The sequence below is a fragment of the Lissotriton helveticus genome, chromosome 7 (assembly GCF_964261635.1).
Source record: "Lissotriton helveticus chromosome 7, aLisHel1.1, whole genome shotgun sequence".
In the NCBI taxonomy this organism is placed as follows: domain Eukaryota; kingdom Metazoa; phylum Chordata; class Amphibia; order Caudata; family Salamandridae; genus Lissotriton; species Lissotriton helveticus.
This window is the reverse complement of record NC_136068.1, coordinates 1,634,719,470-1,634,738,021: the sequence shown is the minus strand read 5'-3', so window position 1 is coordinate 1,634,738,021 and position 18,552 is coordinate 1,634,719,470. Positions and strand designations below refer to the sequence as shown.

General features: G+C 40.8%; 1 protein-coding gene across 1 annotated transcript in view; it reads right to left on the bottom strand.

Moving 5' to 3' along the window:
* Nucleotides 1–12,984, bottom strand: part of LOC144770624 (eosinophil peroxidase-like) — a 147,664-nt gene extending 134,680 nt beyond the window's left edge. Inside the window, exon 1 of the mRNA XM_078655310.1 lies at nt 12,951–12,984. The gene's annotated coding sequence lies outside the window, so the exon portion shown is untranslated. The remainder of the gene's footprint in view (nt 1–12,950) is intronic.
* Nucleotides 12,985–18,552: the final 5,568 nt, after the last annotated feature.

The following is an 18,552-nucleotide window of genomic DNA, read 5'->3' as shown; positions in this document are numbered from 1 at the left end:
GACTAATTGTACAACATTTATTGTCTGATAGCGATCTGGAAGAAAGAGGATTGTACAGTAGCTCTGAGTGTTCTACTTGCTCTCTGATATCATACAATCTGTGCCTGCAGAGAAGACAAGCATTTGCAATGCAACAGGTCTCGCATTAGTTAAATATAGAGCTATTGGCTTTGCAAATTGAAGAGGGATGAGGCATCGGCATGCCTTTGAAAGCTCATGAAAGCATGGGTGTCATCTGATTTGCACTCCACATTTCTCAGTTCGTATAACTGGAGTAAGTAGAGAAATTACTGAGGAGGGATCAGTGTTGTGCCAAAGACATTCAGCCTGAGCCACACGAGATAAGGCAGTATGAGGAAAAGAGGGGGGGGGCAGAGGAAGGGAAAGAGTGGAAGGGAGGGGAGTGAGAGAATAAGTGAGGTGAGGAGAAAAGCCCTAAAAAGAGAGCGAGTGAAACACTGAGACTGGAAAGATAGTATAGATGTACAGTTATGAGCTAATGCACAGGGAGTAAATTGGTTAAATAAATATTCTCTGTAATGTGTAAGTAAGAAACAACATATGGAAGTGGTCTGTGGGAGACATGTGCAATAAGGAAAACGAGGAATACATGGAGGGATGCAGCTCAGAGGAGTGGGTGATGAGGAAGTGAAACTGATAACAGGTGGAGGAAAGGAGTGAGAGGTGAGCGGAGAAGTGAAGCAGAGGGAAGGAAAGGGGGATGGAGGTGGGCGAAGCAGTGCATAATGGTGTTGAATAAAGTGTGAGCTGCTCTCACTGAGACACTGCACCACCAGAATGTGAAAGAGGGGCAAGGAAGGGGCTGCTGGGAACATGTGTATTTCAAGCACTCTCTGTAAATGAGGTCTGGTTCATAAACAGTCTGAGACTATTCCAAGAATCCAATGAGGAGGAAAATTAGTGTGAAGGCAACGCTGTAGACAAACCTTATTGAGATATAACTGTGGCTATAAATAAGGTCAATTTAATGAGGTGACATCAAAGAGAGACTCTCTTCTATGGACATTTTCTGGTGCTGGGTAGATGCTAGGTTTTTGCAACTGAAACACTGAATATGATACGTTCTATTATTTTCCATACACAACCATTACAAAATAATCCCATTTGTGGTGGGTGTGGTCCAGTGGTGGAAGTGGGGAAAAAAAGTAGGGGAAGTGTGGGCGGAAAATCAGAGAGCGGGAATAACCCTAGGATTGTGTAAATGGGCGGAGTGAGAGGTATGGCCAGAAAGAGCAAAACATCCTAATTTTTGGTATTTGTTTGGCATTTCACTGACCAGTTACAGCTTATTACGCTTTTTATTCAACCAATGGATACACATGTTTATCTAATGTTTAATATGAGTTATTGACAGTAAAATGTATTGACAAATTGGGATACAGTTCCAATTGCAGAATATCCCAAATAAGCTTAAAAGTGGAATCACAAGCCATTTGTCTCTAGGCTATACAGTTTCTATCATTAGCAATTCGCCTCCCTTTTTCCACAAGAGTAGTTAAATCATGAATGGCAAAGTTTGCACGTTTTTTACATAACTATGGCTCTGCCATATTTGCCACATAAGACATCATATGCTGCATAATTGGTGATTTTAACTAAAAAATAGTTTGTACCACAAATGGATCAAAAGTTAATAAAAAATAAGACAACTTGCTGCACAGTGGACGGCCCTTTGCAAAGGGAGACTGGTCACCTCTCTCATTACTGCGTGTATGTCACACTGGTACTAAAGAGGCAAAATCTTTGCAACAACTGTTAGTATGTGTAAAAATGTAAAAATAAAAAAAGGATCAGAAAATATACTACATTACGCCGCACCCTTTTTTGGGATGCATAATTTAGTCAACACTGTGTCTTCATTTTGTACTCCATTGCTGCATAATTCCAGCGGTCCCAAAGCAGGCAGCACATGTTAAAAGTGCCTGTGCATGAATCAGAGAGACCACAAACTTTTCAAACTTATTTTTGTGTACATGCAAATCCTGCATTGCCGATCCCTGGTGAGTTGCACTACTACTGATGAAACACGGCCAATGGAGGTACAAATAGGTGAGGCAAACTGGCCTCAGGGTCCTGTGACCTCAGTGATAGAGCCATTGTCAATATAGTGTAGGATGCTTTGTAGGCCTTAACCCACACTTGCCTCAGCTAGGCTTTACCTGCTTTTGCTAAGACACCAGGGCTTCTAAGGACTAGTGGGGCCTTCTAAGGTCTAGGATGGGAATGTACTCCCTAAGGAGAGAGGTCTGGTGGATTGATCATGAAGGCTGAACCCGGTTCCCCAATTCCAAATTCGGCAGCTCAGGCCATAGTGCCACATCCTCTTCCCCAATGAACACCAAACTGCCCCACTGAAAGAAACTCGCAATGCCTTCAGCTACAACCCATTTGTTCCATGCCATAAAGTCAAAGTCAAAAAGTTTTATTTGTGTTGGTACTCAACTGAGGACCACAAAAAAAAATTCACATTTTACATATATAAAAGATTCAGTTTTATCAGTACAAAGGTAAAAAAGATTTTAAAAATTTGTACAGGTTATAACAGACAAATTCATTCGGGGGATATTTACACAGAGATATAAGTTCTCTCACTGTTGTGATTCTACAGAAGCGATAGATGGGTTCTAGAAATCTAGTACGAGCTAAAATTACTTTATGGTTTGGACATACAAATAAAACATGCTCCAAAGTCTGATCGCCCCCTGCGCACAATGTACATAGAGGAGATCCTCCCTGGCGCCATCCTGAAGTATATGATAGAACGGGTAGAATTCCTAATCGAAGCATGGCGATTGCCCTCCTCGCACCATGTGACAAAGTAAACCTAATATAGGGCCGGTTTTGTTTGTATTCTATGGATTCGGCAAAGGGTATATAAGTAGGTAGTTTGTTACAATGTCGAGAATCCATTTCATAGCTCAACTTTGGGGTGAAGCATTTTAAGAACAGTTTTACTTGAGCTGGTGTCCAAGTAAGCAGCAATTTAGTACTGATATTTGCTATACGAAATGCTTCAACCATGTTGTCAAGGAAAATTTGCTTTTTTGCATCAGACCCAAAAGTCTCTTTTTTTAGCAATGACCTTAAAGTATTCTCTTTTGCATGTAATAAGTTGTAGGCCCACCTAATTACATTTGCAATTGCTACAGCATAGGAACTTGTGACTGATAGTTCCAGTCTCAATGCTTGAACAGGTACAGCGTCTGACACTTTCATGATTTTTCTTAAAATTTTTCCCTCTTTGCGGTCCATGAAGGCCCATTGTTTTATTGGGATGTACTCCGTCGCATAAGATAATACAGGTGGTATTTTTACTCTGTAGATGTTTATCAATGAGGAGAAATGTCTGTTCCCTGTTGCGGTATAGAGTCTCTGGAGGGCTACGGCATGTATGTCAGATTTCCTTTGTAAGTTTTTCAACTGTATTGTATTTGTTAAATTTTTAGAAAGGATCCTGCCAAGGTAGGGATAATCATTAACTTCTTCTATCCTTTCTCCTCCTATACTCCAAGTATATTTGGCGCTTTGTTTCCTCCCCGAGAAAGCTATTACTTTTGTTTTTTTAATGTTTGGAACTAGGTAGTTTTCTTCGGAGTATTTGTGCAGGATATCCAATGATATTTGTAATCCGAAAGGAGTGAGATCCAATAACACTATGTCGTCCGCATAAAGTAATGCATGTATGGATTGATTGGCAATTTTAGGAGGTAAGCTGGAGCCTAATTGTAGTTGATTACACAAGTCACTTAAGTATAGGGAGAATAGGATCGGCGCTAGAAGGCACCCTTGTTTTAATCCATTTTCGGTTTTAATTCTTTTCGTATGACCTTTTTCTCCCCCCATTTGAACTTGACACCAAGTATTGGTATGTAGACTTACTATAGATTGTAACAGTTGTTCGTGTATTCCAAGCCTCCTCAATTTGCTCCATAGTGTTGGTCGGTCTACCCGATCAAATGCCGTAGTGTAATCTATAAATGCCGCGTACACGACCTGAGTTTTTTGGGTTACATATTTGTCAAGGATGACCTGGATAACAGCGATATTGTCTGTGACCGAATGTTTAGGTCTGAAACCTGCTTGAAACATAGGTATCTGACCTGTCGTAAAAGCCCATTCTTTCAGACGATATAATAATTCTGCTGCAAATACTTTTCCCACCGCGTCCATGAGCGCTATTTGGCGGTAATTGCTTGCTTGGGTTTTACTTCCCTTTTTGTGAATGGGGATAATAATGCTTCCCTGCCATGATTTTGGTACTTGGCCGGTATCAAAAATATAATTGAATAGTGGACATAGCAGCTGACTCCATTCCTTCGAGGCAACTTGTAATGCTTTGATCGGGATTTGGTCCGGGCCAGAAGCACCAGTTGTTCTTGCATTACGAATATTCAGTTCGACTGATATAGCTGTTATTTTATTTATTGGACGTTCGTCTTTACCTTTGGTGTTAATCTCCCTGCTTTCAGATGGTGTTATTAAGTTTGTTTTGTAAAGATCTGTCAAGAAAATTTCCCAGTCGTTCGGAGGGACCGGTATTGTTTGTAGTTTCTTTTTTAAACCAGTTAGTTTTGCGATTAGATACCAGTATTTGCGCTGATTATACTTTTTCGCTGCTATCTGGATATCGACCCAATTGCGGTCTTGAAAAGCTTTTTTATTTCTTTGATTCTCTCGTCTCAATTGATTTTTCAATTTGTTTATTTCCTTCTTCTCATATGGTGTGGGGTTGATATATTGGGAGCGTATGCATTTGTTTAACATTTTCTTTACTTCAGAGTTCTTAATAGTACGCATATTTTTATCCTTCTTCTTATTGTTACCTACTGCATCCTTTGTTGTCATATTTAGGATTACATTTTTGAATTCCTTTATAATAAATTCGAAATTTTCAATAGGATTTTCAGAAAATATTTTTGATAAAAATTGAGAATGATCGATCAGTGAAATAATTTTATTGAGAGTCGAAGAATTCCAGAAGATGCGTCTCTGATCGCTGTTTATCACTATTTTACTTTTATAGTAGATGATATGACAGGCTGGAGAGGATTTAGGTATCCAATCTGTATTTAAGTTCATTAATGCGTGATCACTTTCTTGGTGAAACTGGTTATGCAAATACGTGACTGTGTCTAACAGATCCATACTGCAGATGATGTAGTCAATAATGGATCGAGTCCCGTTGCCATGCCTGGTAAAATTTGCTGGAATATCCCCTTCCATGTTACCATTCACTATTACTCCATTCATATTAGTCAGTGTTGATAATAGCAGTTTACCTCTTTTGTCGGTTAATATGCCTTCAGGAAATTGCGGGATTTTAGTTTCCATACCTTCTTCCAAGTATGATTTTGCCCACTTATTGATTTCTGAATTAGAGATTTTACTATTGAAATCACCCATGATTAAGAATGATGAATAGGGATGGTTTTCTATTATATTCACGATTTTTCCCATGATTTCTAAGAATACTGTATCGTGTTTTGTACCTGGGGGGGCATATACGTTAAAGAGGAGAATTGCCTTTAGGGGGGCCGTGTTATGTGTTTTTACAAAGATTTTAATACACTGTAGATTTTATAGATTAGTATCTACTATTTCCTGAGCCCACTGATAATCTTCACTCAGAAAAATGGCCAAACCACCTTTAGCATGACCTCGTTTAGTAGGTGTTGCTGGTATTTCATATACATAATAATTTTTGAGATTGATAGACTCAGTTGCCCACGTTTCTTGTATGATCAGAATATCTTGCAAATTTCTCAAGGCCGTAGGCAATTTGTTCTTAATTCTGCCTGCAATATTCCAAGATGTAATTTTTAAGCCTGGGCTAAACAGATTGTTGTTGAGTACTCTTGATTTTGTTTCTATTCAAAGTCTCAGAAACCCAAGCCCAGGATTTTATGTTGTTACTATTGTCGGGTTTTTTAGGTGCATGGTACCAGACTGCCCTTTGTCCTTTATCCACCAAAATTTTTAGTTTTTCTTGCCCTACAGAATGTATATCAAAGTCCGTGTTTTCATGATGTTCTATCGCGTCATGATTTCTCTGGTATTCTTTCACATGTGAATTTGAAAGTGCACGTATTTGAGCATTATACCAAATTGGAATTTTACTGGACGTTAGCTCCAATTTTTCAACTACATCGTATCCGTACTTATGTAGTGTCTCCTTTTCCTTAAGTATAATTCCTGGGAGAATAGACGACCAGAATGATACCCTTGCCAATTTGATATTATCTTTGTTAGGGAAGATTACTAGATCAAGATCATTACTAGTCATTGTTTGTAAAGACCTTAAATGACGTAATAGATGAATTATCCTTCCTCTATTAAGTGGAGCTAAATCAGTGGGAAAAAGTTCCTCAAATTGCAGAATTTTGGAGGGAGACTCTTCCTCCCTTTGATTGTAGTTATTTAAGACTTCACTAGTATTTCTGTTGTTGCTATGATCAAGTTCCTCTGGAAGTCTAAGTGGGACGTATTCGTTAGCTCTAGGATCTAATTGAGGCGTCTTTTCTTTAAAAGTTTTACTGTTTGCTAACTTTTCAGTGCTTGGAGATGATATTACGTTGTCACCGTGATCCTCTTCCAAAGTATGTATTGTAACTGTTTTTCGAAATTTTAGTTTGCGAGTTTTCTTTTTTTGAATCCTTCTTACTGGTTTTTTCCTCCTTCTTTTCCTTCCTTCTTTGTTGTTTTCTTGTTTCTTTTTAACTATCGATTCTCCATTTCCTTGATTAGATATATTAATAACATGTATTTCCTGATTATCTAATACTGAATCATTTGCGAGTTTATTTATTTCCTTAGTTTTTGTAAATATTGGAAAGTATCTGATTTTTTGCTGATGTTTTTCTTTAAAAAGTTTTCTTAAAGAATATGTTGTTGAATCGTTTAAATTATCCATGTTCTGGTTTTGTTGTATTTGGATCATTGATGTTTGTGTACTGAATTCACGTGTTCTTTTCTTCTGATCTTTGATATAATCTTTTGGTATGTCATTTCGCTCAGGGTTGGTCTTCGATGGTGTGTTATTTTTCTCTATTGTGAAGAAGGCTTTTTTCTTTTTTTCTTCAACTAGATGTTTTAATATCCCTATTTGAACGTCCAAAGTGTGATCTGAGTTCTCTAGAATATTTCCCAGAAAAGAAAGAACTGATTCCAAAATCTCTTGTAGTGAGAACAGTGCTTTTGATATAGGTAAGGTTGTATTATTGATATTATTATTTAGTTTGAGATTGAAGGGGTCCAGCGAAAGATCTAGTGAAGTGATTGGGAGAGGTGTTTTTTCTAAAGTATTTTTACTTGTTCCAAGTTCCAACTTTTGTATCCCAGAGTTAGATTTATTAATATTTGAATCTTCGAGTATCATAGAGCTCTCTCTATTTTTTATCGGTGTTGAGGTTTTTAGGGTAGATGTTTCCTGGTCTAGGTTTTGTGGATCTTTTGGGGTACAAAGTGATTTATTGCTTGACTCGGGCTCCAAATGACCCAATTTGGATTGTGAATTAGGTATCGTTGAAGCACTTTCGGTTTCCCCAAAAATTGCTGAAGAATTGAGAGATAAATCTTTGCCTAATATATGAGATTCTTGGGTATCTTTTGCAACAAGCGTGGTGAAATATGTGCTGATTGCCGGCGTTTGAATTATACGACCAGGTTTTATAGCTTTATTTGATGATTTCCGGATCGCGTTCTCTGTCCCCATTCTTTTCATAAATATAGTGCGAGATCGCAACTTTTTGAAACCCATTTATTAGCTGATAAGCGTTTGTGAATTTATTTTATTTGGCTCAATTCAATGATGATTTGATGGGTATTCTACGATTGTGTGAAATTTATCGACTTACCCCGTAGCGAGTTGAAAGAGGGGGGGCCCGTCCCGTCCTCGTACGTCCCCGGACGGCCACAGACGGCCCGCCCTTTGCCCGGGCTTCTCCCGGCGCCCACCCGCGCAGCGGGACCTATCACTCGCTAATAGGCTGGTGGGGCTGACAAGGGAGGGGCCAGCAGGGAGAGCGCCCCAGCTGGTGGCGATTAGGGGTGGTTACTCGTGCTCCTGGGACAGGTAGTCCTGCACGGGTAACGCGCTCGCAGCCCTGCTGTTTTGAACCTCCCCGATGACAGGCAGATGGTGTCTTTGAAACTCCGCCCTGCACTAAGCGGGACCCGCGCAGCGGGTTCCGCGGGCAGTAGGCTTGAAGAGCTGAAGAGCTGGGGGTAATTTAATGGCAGCAAGTCCAAGGAGAAAAACACAGCAACTTGAAAGAAATCCGCTGGTTAGCCTCCGTGAGGGATATAAGAGCAGATTCCAGCGAGGGAGGGGCCAGCAGGGAGAGCGCCCCAGCTGGTGGCGATTAGGGGTGGTTACTCGTGCTCCTGGGACAGGTAGTCCTGCACGAGTAACGCGACAACCCATTTGTTCCATGCCATAAAAACATGGATGTGACTGAATTCATATTATGCACTAGCCAAGAGTAATATGCTGCCTGATAAAAAAAGTAACAACATCCTGGAAAATGCAAATACTCATAGGGAATGCAAGATTAAGTAAAGCATGTGAAATGTAAGCAAAACAACATGGTTACCTTAACGCTTTCATACTCTTTATTCAGAAATCAATTAGTGTTTTTGCCTAAAAAGTTAAGGGAATGACTACAGGGCCCCGAGGGACCCGTTTAAATGCCTATTGCTTATATCCTGACAGAAAGTAAGCAGTATGATTTAGAAAGACCACATCCGTGAACACAGAGCTGCAGTGGACATTTTATAAACGAAAATAAGGAAAACAGGTGATAAGGATCACATTAATTGTTTTCCATTCTATGCATCAACCAGGTATTCCAGGAATGGTGCACTTCCCCACCGTAGAAAACAATGCTGTTCAAAGAAAGACGAGAAATCGAAAGTAGCGCTTCACTGTTAAACTCTGTAAAGTGGCGCTAATGTTTTGAGACGCGAATAAAACCAATCTTGCCACTTTACGACTACTCTGCTTTGCCCTATTTAGCTATTTATTTAATTTTCATATTTTTAATTTTTTCTAGCTCTATCCCGTGGCTGCATTTTAGAATAGAAAATGTAAAAGAGACTCAGGATCGGAGGCTCTTTAAATTTAAAGTGAAAGCGCTTCTTCTTCACTTTTGTGTATGAAGGAAACACACTTCCCATGTGCTCACAGGGAGCTCGGGGAAGCAAAAGGGAGGAAGGGGTTATGGGTGGGTGCATGGTAATAGGGTTACTCAGTGAAGGAAATAGAGATAAACCCTCTAAAACAAGCACATTTTGTTGAAGCGAGGAGGTGGGTAAACATCCAAAGCTACTGACTTTGGAGCTAGGCAACAGAATTCGAGCATCAGCTTTTGTACCTGTGGTCAATCAATTAAAAATAAATAAATAGAGCATCCCAGGGACGGTCAGGCAGCAGGAGGAACAATGCTGTATTTAAATGTAAGCAAGCTGAACCTGAACATAAACAGTAACAAAACAGGAAACCAAGAAAAAAATAGTTCCCCAAAGAACTATAGCGGAATGAGACAATACTAAGTCCTTGCTCTGTGGGAGGAACAGAAGAGAGAAAGGGAGGACAAAGAGGCAGGTCTTACCAGGCAAGCAAAGATTTTTAAAGGTCATTGACACAGACAAATGAAAAACAATGCTAAGAAATTGGATGCACTTATAGCCCACACCCTGATTACAGGATATCTCAAAGCGACTGCACATGTGCTCACTAGCTCAACCTAAAAAGCGAGTAGGGGAGCTCAGCAGTGATTGTGAAACAAGCTCTAAAATGTGAGAAAGTAGTAGGGAATATCACCCACAGTTAGAGTTGCTACTAGTAAGTCTGACCGACCCTATAAGAGCTGAACGGCTGATCACAGTTTATCCTGGACCTCTTTGAGTTTCCCTCAAGTTAAATTGAAATGCCTAAATAGACACCTAGGCTCATCACCATCAATAAATGTGTGCAGCATAATAGAAGAGGATTTGGAGGAACATTTCGATATCTCCAGGGATGAGTACCAGTTAAAATGTAAAGACATTTTGATGTTGAATTTCAATTTAACTTTGATGGGTCCAGCACATAATTGGGGCCACACGCTTGATATGGTATATTGTGACAATAAAATAAGTGCTTTTAGGCCTGTTTTTGCAGTTGCTTGGTTGGACCATGTTGTCATTTCGTTTGTATGGAAACTCAATGTTGGTGATGACAAACATAGGGCAGAACGCTTGATCTTGTAGTTAGAAACTGGAACAACCGATATGCATTTAAAGTAGCCAAATGTATGCAAGAGCTAAAATATATGATAATGCTGTGTATAATCTTAACCAACTACTAATAAATACAATAACAAAGACTGCTGATACACTGGCTTCTTGTAGAAAAAAAGCCTAAAATGTCCGTAGTAAAGGACTTTTAAATGTTTCAATAAAGAATTACTCAAATTGAGGAGTGAGTTAAAACAAATGCGAAGATTATGGAGGAGAGATTATAATGCAGAGGTTAGATAAAAATGTATTGCGCTAAACAGTACCTACGAAAAAACCTATAAAAACTGGCATTAATCAATTAATTAATTCATTAATTTTGTGATTTTTTTACTTGTTTATGGGGGTTTATAGAGTGCACAGTGACGCCTGATGCAGTTTCACAGCCTTTGAGTTGCCTGGAGGCCAGAGGAGTAGTTAGAGTCATAGCCAGGTTTTGATAGATTTTCTGAAATGAAGGAGATGAGAAATGGAACGGATTTCAGAAGTAATGTTGTTCTAGAGTTTGTCGACTAGTACCCTGATAGCGTCTCAATGTGTGAGCTTAAAAGTGAGAATTATAGGCAGGTGTTGAGAGCGTCAAAAAAGGGAATGGGATAGCTGATTGTTGCTGAAGTTATGGGATAGAAATGTAGGCGCCCCACCAGCCTGGAGTTTGTGCATGATGCATGCCACTTTGAATAGAATACTTTTAGCAACTGGAAGCCAATGTAAAGATTTCCAATGAGCTGAATTAGAATCAAATTGTCTTAGGTATAAACTGCTTCTGATCCGAGTTTTGGATTTTTGGAAGTCTGACAATGGCAATTCTATTCATGCCAAGGTAAACTGTATTACCATAGTCAAGTCTGGAGTTTACGAAGGCATTGCCAGTCAAAATAAGCTGAGAGAAGGAAATGAAAGGTAAGCTGATGCTGAATAGCCTGAAGACAGGATTTAGTGACAATGGAGATTTGGCATTAAGATCAAGTGTATTATCTATAAATATGCCCAGATGTATGACCTTAGAAACAGTGCCCAGATTCATGACCTTACAAACAGGGGAGGGGCATTGTCCTATTGTTATGGCTATAAGGAGTTGCATCAACAGTTAAGTCTATGAAAGAGAGGAAGAATTTCAGATTTAGTGGGCCTGTTCTTAAGAAAGTGTGAACCCATCCAGCACACAACAGAGTCACAATGCCATGAATACAGGTGGGCTGGTTGAAAGAGTCAATAGTTAGCTATGCGTCACAACCATAGAGCTATAACATAGAAGGAACATATTATGCATCCAGAATTTTAAATGCACCAAACTTCATCAAAACCATGTTTCAAAGTGATAAAAGAAATGAAGAAACCACCAGTCTGCTCAATAATTGAGTCTTTGTTAAATACATGCAATAAAAGTGGATTCTGCAAAACAATGAAAGTAATCAATGGGCAGTTTTCAACTAGTGTTTTATATGATGATTGTACACCTGTGGAAGGTGGGAAGACCTCGAATGAATGAGTCTTAATAAGTGTTCTGTTTTGAGAGAAGAAGACTGTCTGCCATTCATTAGGAGAAGGGAGGCGTCTGTCTCTGGACCGATGGTCTTCGAACAAGTATGAGTAAATTCATGTTCAGCATTCAAAGCCGTTATTAATGCTTAAATACCCAGTGGTTTTGTACCAAAGTAGCTAAAAAAGGCTTGATTACTTTCATTGTTGGTAAGAAAAACACACACTGCAGTCAGACTGCACTGAAAACTGTAGATCAGTCTCCCAGCTATCTTTCCTTGATAAACTGCTCTAGCCTGCTGGCTCTTCTTTGCTAGTAAGTTGAGGGAAGATAAGCAAGGTCTGTATATGATTAGTTATTCTGATATCACTAAAACTGTGGAATGAATCTACATATTTCAGCACCAGACTGGTGTTTATTCATGCTTAATAAATAAAAATGAATACTTAACGCTAAGTGATGCTTTTGATCAGTTTTCTTGAGTAGCTCAGAAGAACATTTATTGACTAGCTAAATGTACAATGGAAAGTCTATAGTTTGGTTTCTATAGCAGTATTGTTTGCGAAATGAAGCAGGGTGAAACTCACAGATACTTACTTGAGCATGGTAAAATGTCTTGCATGTCTGTATTCAATCCACATATGTTAATTATATTAGATTTTTTACTTTTCTTAAAACATTAATAAAGCGTGACTTCACCACCACCCGCCAAACAGCATCGTAATAAATCATCCCCAAAAGTCAAAGAAGCTAAAACCAAAAGCAGACATTTAATAAACTGTCAAAAGAAAATGCAATTAAAATACAAAAACATCTGAAAGACTCAAAGCAAAAACGAAAAATACATAAAACAGGGATCTGCAGTTAGCACTGAAACCATAAGAACATCTTTAGAAAGCTCAAGCAGGAAGGGTATGCCATGTCAGGAGAAAATGTGATAGAACAGGAATTAGCCACCAATGCACTGGAGAGTGTCCCAGGTAGGCATTGCATTGACTAAAAACACCTGGAGACATATTGAGCTAGCAAAGCCAATGAGACACTGCAGTCATGAGGCGAGCGCAATAGCCAGGTGAGGTACCATATCAATTATTAATCAGTATTTTAAAAAAAGGTTCAGGTTTCTCATCAGTCAGTTATTAACAGTTACTTCTGGAAGAGTTTGCCTTACCTGAGTAGCGCCTCTCTCCTCACTCATTCAAACTATTGACCCCAGTACATTTATACCTTTTAGTTTGGGCAAAAGAATACACCCACTCTTCCTTCAGCCATTAGCCAGCAGGAGACACGCCCCTGGCCCTCTTGATGGAGCGGCCCTGCATCCCACCCAAGGCCATGATGAGGATGTGAATGGAGATGCTTGCCTGCCAGCTGCCTTGTAATCAATATGATGGCAAGCTATGTTTATATTTCAGTGAATCAGACATTCCAATGAAGGGTGCCTTATAATTTAGAACAAAGACTGTCAAATAGTGTCAGTTCACAGGAATAGGTGTGGAGCGTACCATTTTATGACTGCCAGGTTCACCTTTCTGTTTGCAAAACTATAGTGAAAAATGTGGCTGGAGGTTTTGGAAAAAATATTCACCTGTATAAACAGTAGGCTGTTATCTGCGTAGTGTGTGAGTAACCTATTGTTTATGGCAGACTACGGCCTCTCATGTTAAGTGAAGTGCAACATTTGTGGGGTTTTTCAGAATAAGGAAGTCTCCTGTGAAGAAGGATCTGGTATTGAACTAATGATGGAATGATCTTGAGTCATGTACTATTGATTCTTGCAGGGGCCTTCTCCCAGCAGGTAGAGGTCATTGAACCATCTGAGCATGAGGTCTGCTGAGAGTCCATCCTGAGTACAATCTTTACTGTACCTGGCATTCTTTACCCAAGGGCTCCAGGGAGGGTTTCAGTTTTGCAGTTTTAGGTTCAGCAATTGATTCTGTAAACGTCAGCTTTACAACCTTTGTAATGTTACCAATGTTACCCACTGATTTCTTTTGAGGCAAATGTGCCTGCACGGGGTGTTGTATGTCTATAAATATTCACCCTTTATTAGCAAACATGCAGAGAGGGAGCTTGCCGCACTGCGTTGAGTGAAAGGGAGCGAGCGGGAATGTTCCATATTTACCAACATCAAGACCATTTATGGTTTCTCTTTGCTCTGGGACACTGCATGTTGCCTAGCATCAACGCAGGCGCCCCTGCACCATAAAACAAGGATGCATGTGTTAAAGGCAAGATGGATTTGTGCAGGAAGGAGTACCTTCTTGCACAAAACAATGCTTAGAGACATATTCTTCCTTCTATGTCTTCTGCAGAATGCAGCACACATGGAAGGAGGTAGTAACGAGGAGAAAGAAAGATATTTCTCCTCATGACACCTCTGTCGGGTACGTACACCATTTGAATGCAAACCCAAGATTACAAGCCTTTGCAAATCTGGGTTTACATCTAAATACATGGGTGGATGCATGGGAACTCCCATGTGCAACCCATGCAATGCCTACCCGACGCAAAGTAATGCAAGGCAGCACTATGCACTCTGTTGCGTTTCTTTGTATTTACTAAACCACGCAAAGCCACACAAAATGGCTTTGCATGGTGTTAGTAAATGCCAAAATTGATTTTTGTTTCAAGGCTTCACCACAAAAGTGATGGAGAGGAAGTGCTGTAATGGCCAGAGCTGCTGAATTAGGAAGTGTGGAACCAGATTCGAATCTTGACGGCTCAACATCATGTGATTTTGGGGAAATCACTTAACCTCCCCATGCAAAAAAAAACATGTTCCAGTATGAAATGTAACTGGTGCTCATGTCAAGGGCTTTGAAATCCTTGGGTCCAGTTTGTGCCATTTAAAACTGCAGAAAAAGAAACCTTGAAGCAAAATCATAGTAAATCTGGGCCTTAATTATGTGAATGTGTCCTCTTTGTGAACATCTTTCGAAGCAAGTACTATAGTTGGATATATGAAGAAGTTCTTAGGAAACCCTTAATTACTCATGGGAAGGATCTGCAAAAGCAGGTTCCCATGTCCCTGACTCTGCACCATAATGCTTATTTTTTATGAAGTATAGGAACAGACTTTTCAAACTCAGAAGTTGTTGACCTTAACACACGTCACGCATTCACCAGTACAGACAACGAAATAGGAAAGCCACACAACATGAAAGAAACACAACACCTATTTATGAAAATAGATTATATTAGTATGAATTTTTAGAGTTCTTGATGAGCAAAATCAACTGAAGGGTTCCGGAGATCCAGATTTTTATACCTTTTAATGTCAATTGCAAACAAGCATTGGTCAATCAAAAGTTTCCAAACTTTTCAAAAAGTTTATGGAAGTTAGTTCGGCTACTTTGGCCATGCTTGGGTGACCAAATCCCCTAGGATAAAGGTCTGGGCTGCCTGTGGGGTAGACCTGGATAGTTACCTGGCCACCAGAGCGTTTTTCAGTCCAGTTCTAAACTTTACAGTATGACCGCCAATGGTTTTAATGGAGTGGTTCTGATGCTGGGGATACAGGATGGAAAGATGCTCATATATGGTCCTGCAATTGGTGCGGTCAACCGAGGTGCCTGGATGGTGATTCCACAGAAGTCTGGGTCCCTCAAAGTCCTCTTTGAGATCCTGGAAGACCAGTTGTGGCCCGACTACCACTCTCTGTACACCATGGGTGGAGTGAAATCCTTTAGTGGAGGCTAGTGTCCCTCTTGAGTGACCAATCTGGACACTGACAACACTTTGAGGTCAGGCAGACTCAGGTGCAACTTTTGGCCATCGAGGATCAGCCTCTTGGGGTATACTGCAGAAGTCAGCAGTGATTCCTTTGAAGTGGCTACCAACTCACTGGTTTGGGCTTCTTCAGCTTCAATGTCCCTAGTGATGTTTCAGAGTGCCATTCAACAGACCCTTGGAGCACTTGCTTTGGTTTGGGACGGAGGAGTGATTTTTCTCCAAGGAGCCACAGACACAGTCCTAAATTTGCTTGTCAAAAAGCGCAGCAGATGCAGTTCATCAGACAGTGCAGCCTCGCTTTGTGCAATCCAAGGCAGGGCAGTCCTTCTTTGGTCCTTGGTCCTGTTCCTATGTAATATAAGGCTCAGGGTGCCAGGGTTGCCTTATTTAACCCAGGAAAGAGCTCTGTAGGGAACAACACAGCCACTAGCCAATTGGCTACCAGATCCTCTCCAACTGGGTGACGATTTTCCAGCAATATGTGGCATCTGGCAATCCCAGAATGCACTATTCTGGCTACTCTCAATATGTCTGAGCCCCTCATCAACTGTGAGGTGCTTGGAGCTCACTCTGGAGACATGGCTACCTGGGGGCTGCATGCCCACAGGAAAATCAGTTTGGGCACTTATAATAATAATAATTCACATTTGTTAAGCGTGAACAATCACCCGTAAGGGTCTCTAGGCGCTGGGGGCCGTCAGGAAGATTAAACAAGCTATTACCCAGAGTCACATGGTGCTGGGCTAATCTGCCGCCGGCACCGGGGATCGAACCGTGATCCCTAGATTCCGGAGTCAGTTGCCCTGGCCGCGGTGCCACACCACTTCCAGGCAAGGCACTGGCCTTGCCTGTCTGGCCCTGTCTCCAGTCTGTCTACCTAATCGCCATTTGCCCACCAAACGCAGCTTTGCCTTTGAAGCTCGTCTTTTGGGCTAACACCCTGAGCGCTTTCTTGCAAGGGGGAGGTGACACCTCTCCTGGCAGTGGGATGCTATTGTTGTCAAGCCTGATAGAACTTCACACGACTTACCAGAGGGGCAGAATGTTCTCTGTGGGGCAGTACCGGTGTGAGGCTACTGGACCAGCTGGGTCACAGAGTGGCAATTTTTTAAAAGGTTGCTGCCATGATTAATTTGATATTTTACAGTACTCCGTTAAGTAGTCCCTTTTAGATGTTAGCCAGACTGGGGTGGCAATATGTAACCCTGTATTAGCCAATGAGGCTACTTACTGTTCTACAGCAAATCGACAATTTCAGAGGTTTTGCTGCAAGGACATATCTAGACATACATGTTTAACTTAATAATATACAGCTCCCTGTCTTATGACTTCCGTAGGGGAGACTTACATATATTGTTATGAGAAAGAGTGGCTTTGCCATTATTGGTAATGGCACAGTTGAACTGACAGTGAGACAACTGCCCTTCTAGTCTGCAGTGGAAGGCTGGTTGTCATTTATACTTTGTAACACACAGGGTGGCACAATCAGTGTTGCAGTCCTGGGTGGATATTCTGCCTTACATGCACTTGGTACCCTGGGTACCACCTAATATTGGTTTCTAAGACAATCTGTACTTTCCAATTAGGGAGAGCCAATTCAACATAAACGTTGTTATGGGTAAGAACACTGGCACTGAAATCTGGTGAGCAGGTCTCAGTGCACTCTCTGACTCGACAAAACCAGCATAGAGCAATCCAAATGGGAGTTAAAAGTGTGCGTGTGTGTGTGGGGGGAGTCTGCACAAAGCCTCTATCCTTACAAAGCCTATTCATTTTAGTGCTTTACAGACCAAAAGAGGTGCCCTTCTGTGAGATTAATCCCTGTATCATTTGTAATCGATTAAATGATAACCAAATGACACAGAGTTGAATTTCTAATAATTCTGGCAAAACCTTTGATGAATGGGCGAGACTGTGATGGGTAAAAATAAGTAGAACAAACAACTACAAGCTTTTGAGTGGGCTTGAAATGAGTCTTTATTGCCAATCAGCCTGCTACCCTGCTGACTATATTCCTTCACTTTTAGTGAATCCTACATGATTGCTAGGGTTGCCTGTGTATTGGAATCACTGGTGTAGCTGATGTTTCAAGGACCCCTTGTGCAAGGAATAACATAGGTCCCCTAGCTTCTGTTTCAATTATAACATACAGTAATAATCAGGGTTCAGTGGGCCCATCAGGCCTTTAAGCCCTGGTTCCATTGCACTTGCAGCACTAATGGAAGCTATGCCCCTGATTGGAACTGGTTGTAAGAATGTTATGACAGATACACGATCTATGTCGGAATTCGTCCATTTCCAACTTGGTCAGCACCACGTTTTGCATGATATATGATGTGATTTTGACTGAAAGTATACTGGGTCCTTAGTAACAATGTTCCCCGTGCCAGATCTCTTTCCCAAAATCGTGCAGTTATTTTTCCCAATTAGCAATACTTTTAGCATTCTCCATAAGTCCCTAATAAATGGTACCCCCGGTACATAGGGTCTGAGGCACTAAAGAGGGCCCTTAAAGGCTGCAGTAAAATTGTGCCATCCTAAGGAACTCCTCACCAAGATCATGAAAACTGCCAATGCAGGTTGTATGTCTTGGTTCAGAAAATAGTGAAAACATGACATGATGCACATCCCTGTGTGTCATGCCACCAGACACTTCATGTAATATTTGTAAGCCATTCCTACCATAGGCCTTACCGCCTAAGGCAGGGTGCACTATACGTGAGGGCACAACTGCACAAGTGGATATGCCCCAGGGCTGGTCAGTTCCATTACTGTCAGTACAAGTGATCAGGGAAGCCATTTTCAAAGCCTGTGCTGAACACTGGTGAAAATTAGTTCCCAAGCTACATGATGACTTCACTGAAACTAGGGATGATTGGTATCAGTTATCTCATATTACTAAACCCACACTGAGGCCAGTGTCAGATTTAGTAAATCATGCACACAGAAAACCTACCAGCCCATGGTGCTGACTGACTGTCACCAGAGACAAGTATCTGACCCCCAAGGGAGAGGGCCTCTGCTCTCCAGAGGTCATA